This window comes from Silene latifolia, chromosome 11 (assembly GCF_048544455.1).
Source record: "Silene latifolia isolate original U9 population chromosome 11, ASM4854445v1, whole genome shotgun sequence".
Classification (NCBI taxonomy): Eukaryota; Viridiplantae; Streptophyta; class Magnoliopsida; order Caryophyllales; family Caryophyllaceae; genus Silene; species Silene latifolia.
Window position 1 is genome coordinate 20,325,901 of NC_133536.1, and position 6,209 is coordinate 20,332,109.

The 6,209-nt window shown below is 36.7% G+C and overlaps 1 long non-coding RNA gene across 1 annotated transcript; it reads left to right on the plus strand.

Annotated features, from left to right (window-relative positions):
- The first annotated feature begins 302 nt into the window (after positions 1-302).
- Positions 303-5,498, plus strand: LOC141611325 (uncharacterized). The gene is made up of 11 exons (XR_012528585.1): positions 303-514; positions 1,081-1,244; positions 1,902-2,034; positions 2,134-2,320; positions 3,161-3,276; positions 3,555-3,636; positions 3,757-3,819; positions 3,919-4,059; positions 4,244-4,309; positions 4,405-4,540; positions 5,193-5,498. It is a non-coding gene; the product is annotated as an uncharacterized LOC141611325 (long non-coding RNA).
- The last annotated feature ends 711 nt before the right edge of the window (positions 5,499-6,209 follow it).

Sequence of the window (6,209 nt, forward strand, 5' to 3'; positions counted from 1 at the left end):
TCATCGTCATTATTTTCTTTTTCTAATTATTTCATTTGCATGTGTATGTGTTAGTTTTTATCGACCATTATGTTATTTCTTTAAGTATTATTCGCTTAATTAGCTAGTAAAACAAATTAAATAAACTAAAACAAAGAAGAAGCAAGATGATAGAGAGGAATGCATGATAAACATAATTAATATATATATATATATATATATATATATATATATATATATATAGGGTCGGGTCAGGTACGAACTAAAGTACGGTGCGAACCGTACGAACTAACTAATTAGAGTCAACTTCAAGCGCGTTTCTTATTTCTCTTCCCTTATTTCTCTTCTACTGAACTGAATCAATTCTGACACCCACGACAAACCCACCACAAACACTTAACGTCCAATCATATCTCACACTTCCACGTCGGCGCCACTTTCAGCGTCGGCCGCTACTTTCATCGTTAGCAGCTGCTTCCAACGCCGCTTCTACCAACCTTCCCAATAACGGATTTCACTCTACTATAGGAAAAAGGTTAGATTCAATTCTTATTTTAATCGTTGAAGATTTGTTTAGTATTTTGAGTCTATTTGACTATATCGATTTAAGAAGTAGTTTTATGAGAAACATAAGATTATAATCAAAAAAATTAATATTTAGGTATGAATTCAAATTTAAAATTAGGATTTTTAAAAATTGGTCATTACAAATTTCGTGGAGTTGTGGGCTTAGTTCAGGGATGGTGGTGGTGGTGCTGGCAGTAGGTGTGGTGGTAGTGTTGGTGGTGGCCAGTTTGGTGGTCGTAGTTGATCTTTAGATCGTGGATACACGAAATATTAGCTCGGATACACATGTTATTACCACTGGATACACAAATCAATTTGTGTATCTAGTAGTATTACCATTTGTATGTCATAGTAATACTATGTGCATCTATTGTATTAGTACTTTATAAGGCGACTTTCATGGTTTATTTTCCAATTTGATATATGTTTCAGTTCAGTTCTATACTCTATCGATGTGCTGGAATGTGTATCTAGTAGTATTGCCATTTGTATCCGGTAGTAATACTTGGATTTCGAAAAACGTGGGTGACATAGGGTGATAAATTCAAAGGGATTAAAGAGGAGGTAGATAGGAAATGGAGAAGGACGATGGATGGTCAGCGCATGTTTGATCCATGGTCATGCTCACTCAAATTCAGGAGCAAACTTCATCGCCTTCATTAATCTGGTGCTGACAGTCTGACACCACTCATGCTTGTGTATGAATCTTTCCTTGTTTTCTTATTGATGTCCACTTTAATTTTACTTTTTTTTTTTTATTTATTCACTGCAGTTAATCGTACTTACTAGTTCTCTTTCTTACAATTATGTGCGGATAAATTTGTGGTTACTGGCTTGGCAGTTCTACCGAGTACTAATTTTATATTGTCGGAATTGGATATGATGCAATTATTCCGAATGTATGAAACAAATGTACAAAGTTATTCCTTAACTTTTCTCTTCTACTGTTTTAGGATCCATTTACACATGTTTTTGTAATGGCTCTTTAGTAATGATACAAGGTAAAGACATGTAAAGAATTGAGTGGGACACGTTTAAAAGGAATATGTAAAGAATTGATCGGGATAGAGGGAGTAATACGTTAAGCTTAACTCGAGTTCATAAACATACTATCTTGCACAAGTATTTGCAGAATTGGAACGATGATGCTAAAATAAGCTAAAAACATCACAGTCTAAGCTAATTGGACTGATTTGAGCACAATGCTAACATTACATCACATATCCCAGTTATCATGTCAAAAATGTGGAATTTTTAGTTAGAACGTACCATGATCATCAAATTCAGAGGAATTGCGGAGCTGAGATGGTGTCGGTGAAGGCTATGTCAGTGATTTGGGTTTGGGTGTTGTATAGGATGGTCAACGTGGTCTCTGAAGTTATCTGGGACACCGTCGCCGGATGCATTTGGGGAGTAGGTGTCTCTGCCCAGACTGTCGGTGTCTCTGCCCTCGCTCGCGAGCTCCTTCACTTTGAGGCCACTTCCCAGGTTTAATTCTTTTTTATTCATTTCACACAACTACCTGTATAGAATTTTCAGTTGAGTAATACAATTGTTTTCATCTTTTTTTGTAATTGGTAATTACAGAGAGGATTTCAGGAAGACGTACAAGGAAGAGCATCCTAATTTAAAGGGTATTAAGGAGCTTCATATGCATTCAAAATTGGGGTTTCTGACAGGAAAGTGCCGCAATTTGGATTTTGAAAAATGTGGCTGACTTGGGGGTGTTTGTGTTTGGGTGTTGTATGGGATGGTCAGCGGGGTTTGATATTCTGTAAGTTAACTAAGAGGAACCGAGTTGAGGGGCAAATTCCTCGATCGATTGGCGATATTTCCTCTCTTGCTTAACTTATTTGTCCTTCAATAACTTCAGTGGAGAAATCCCTAATATACTTTCTGATTTGTTAAGCCTTAGTTCCTTAAATGTCTCATATAATAACCTTTCTGGTTTAGTCCCTGTTGGACTGTCTCAGAAGTTCAATAAAAGCTCTTTCATTGGGAACCGGAACCTTCAGTTAAGTGGGTTTTAGTCCTTCTACCCCATGTCCATCCCAAGCACCACCCCCTTCACAAATTGGCGTCCTTGAAAAACCGAAGAAGGGCAGAAAATTGGGTGCCAAAGACTACATTCTAATAGCTGGTGCACTATTTGTGTAGTTATGCTCATCCTTTGCTGCATACTACTGTGTTGCTTAATCTTAAAAAGGTCTGTATCAAAGGACAGGGAGGAAGGAGTTGCAGCCCCGAGGGGGTACGGGCTGAGAAGGGTGGGCCATATGCCGAGCCTGAGGTTAAGGCAGGCGAGACGGGTGGCAAGTTGGTACATTTCGATGGCCCATTCATGTTCACAGCAGATGATTTGTTATGTCCAACAGCTGAGATTATGGGGAGAGTACATATGGGACTAATCACAAGACGACATTGGAGGACGGAAATCAAGTGGTAGTGAAGAGGCTTGGGACAGTCTTTGTGTTGAATAAATTGAGTCATAAATTGTGTCCTAGTAACATAGCCTTGCATATCTGATCTGAACCCTCTGGAGCTCATTGTTTTGAGTTTCACTCTTATCTTACGCAACTATTGATTTTTATGTTGACGGTGAATTTTCCTGCAGGGTGTATCCACCAGAAAAATATTTTCAAGTACACATTGGTTTTCCAGCCACGATCCTTTGTAGAAGCTGGAATAATACTCTGAAGGAACGGACACCGATATTCGGCAGAAATAGATGTATACACATCATTGTGAATTGGATTTTCCAACAAACATCTCTAATTTGTGGTTACAAAGGATGATCATCATCTCCCTGCATTCATGCTTATACTTTCTTTGCCATCCTGTTGGTCAATATACGTTTTTTTGGACGATTCTTTACGTGTAGAAATTTTTCAAAGTTCTTCTCTTTTCTACTTTCTATGGACCTTATTAAATTTTTTAGATTTGTTTTACCAATAATTTAATAATGCTATATTCTAACAACGATAATCCTAATAAGGTTTTGTTTCTAGGAAAACAATGAAGTTTATTACTAATAAGCCTCAAGGACATTCCACAGCCATCCCTTCTTTCTCATAATACATTTCTTTGCTAGTAAGTAAGCTACTTAGACTTGGTTAACCTCATATATTACATGTATATAGCCTCACTTCATAACATTAAATCTACAGAAACACAATTAACTTACAACTTCATGCTGCGGGCTCATCACAGGCAGCAGCGAGATTTTTGCTGGGTCCAAACCGCCCTTGCATTCCATTATTGGAAGCGGCAGAGGTAACAAACTAAAATTATGTTAATTCCGACTTAGACATATATGACGATCAAGAGCTCGTACAATTGCATTAATCAATCTTGGATTCTATTTTAATGAAGTTGCTGATGTGTTATTATGGAGGAACAAGACTTTATCAGCATCAATTCTTGCTGGGTTTAGCACAATATGGTTTTTATTTGAGGTGGTTGAACTCCATTTCGTCACCATGACTTGGTTGCGACAAGGATTCTATTCATCAGGTTGGTTTCGCGGGTTGGGTGAGGTTTTGCCTTCGCTAGGCGGACTGTATAGGCTAATTGGTTTGGGACTTGGCCGATGCTGATTTTTTTAAGTTTCTATATAGTTTGAAGATTCGCTACTGTTTCTAATTAACGATAAATTCCCCTACATGGATAACTAATCCTAAAATGTTTCATGTAACAGACAACGCCTTTGCGACTACATGGAGCAAGGAGTTAAATGTGTAAAGCTATGGAGCCTCATGTTCAGGTTTAAAACTTGATAGATTCAGTTGTAAAACAAAGCAGCTAGTTGTAACTATTGGGTGGTTATTGACTTGTGTATTTGGTTTGACTGTTTGATAGGTTTCAGTGGAATAAGGAGAGTGAGTGAGCATTCTATATATAGATGGACAGGCGCGTGGATATACAGTTGAACCTGAGTGAGCGAGCATTCTATATCATTATCATAATTACATCCTCGTTTAATCTCTAATCATAGGTATATTCTATTTAATTTTTACTCTACTCTTTTTCCATTTCTATTTTTCGCAAAAAACAATCTTGCGTTTCTGTTATTTCGTTGAGACGATATCGGATTTCTGTCTGTGTAGCTGAATATATCGAAATTTGAGTGTTTAATTTTCCAATTTTTTAGTGAATTTACTCTTATGAGTTATGATTATTAGTTTTATTTTTAGCTATAGGTCAAGGCGTTGAGCTTGTACTTTTGAGGAATTATTAATGCCAAATGATCCTTGCTTAGTTTTAGGTTAAGGTGTATCTTGTAGATAAGACACGGGTAAAGAGATACGGAGTACACTATTATACTATTCCCTCCATCCCAATTTTATTGCCCCCTTTTTCTCAAAATTTATCCCACAATAATTGTCCCCTGGATTGATCGTACCTCTACGGATATCAATTCAAGAGACAACAACATTATATGACCAAAAGTGCCCCTTTCTTGAAGTTGCTTCACATCTGATGCTGTTTATCAATCAAACTGTCATCTGATGCTACAGTATTCAATTTTATAGTTCATTTAGACGGTTAAGATTGTCAGGTGATACCTGGTTTGATTTGAAACCAGTTGTGCTGTTCACTATTCTGTTTTACTGAATCTTTCGCTTCCTTGGATTGGGAAAAACCAGGTAATTCCTTTCTATCCCAGAACAGCTCACCTTCCAACAAGTGATGATATGATATCAAACAGGACTGCCTTGAAGCGTAAAGAAGAGATTTTGAAGCGTAAAGATGAGATTCTTTCCCTGGGTGGCTTGCTTTTAGATACTCCACAAATTAAGTCTTTTTTTTTTGTTATGCGGCCTTTTTCCTTGTAGTTAATAGTCGGTTCCTGTAAATTTTGTACAAAACTGTTTCACTGTGATACCAAACCAACTCATATATTCCTCAATCCTCATTTAATTATATGGCTAATTATTAGATTGATTTCACAATGACCATCTCATATGAGTGGTTGTGATCAGAATGAACTGTTCAAGTGATGATATGTATCCTTACCCCTTCTAAGAGTACAAGTAGTCTAAGGGCTGATTTTTCTTGTTCACTTCTAATCTGTGAATCCAAAGCCCACTCGTTGCGACTTCCGTAGGTTGTGGCTGCCATGAAAGACTTGCTTTACACGGTGTACCATGAGATTGCAGTGCATCAACATAAAATTTCGGCTTTAATTGTGCAAAATGTACCTAAAACAAGGTTTGATTCCAATATGTTTAACAAAGAAATATTATCATCCCTAGAACTTCATGTTAATTAACATATGATCCTTTATTAAACAAAACCATGTTTGCATCCAGTACAATTGTATATCTAGTTAATTAGAGAGATGACTTGATACTAAAGGTCTGTATCTAGCTAATTAGAAATATGTATCTAGCAATTTAAGGGAGTGTATCTAGCTAAGTAGAGGTATGTATCTAGCAAATTAAAGGAGTGTATCTATCTAGTTAAATGTATGTATCTAACTAAAGGTGTATATCTAGCTAATTAGAGATATGTATCTAGCAACTTAAGGGGGTGTATCTATCACCTTAAAAGAGTGTATCTAGCTAGCTAGATGTATGTATTTAGCAAATTAAAAGAGTGTATCTATCTAGTTAAATGTATGTATCTAGAAACTTAAAGGAATGTATCTAGCAACTTAAAAG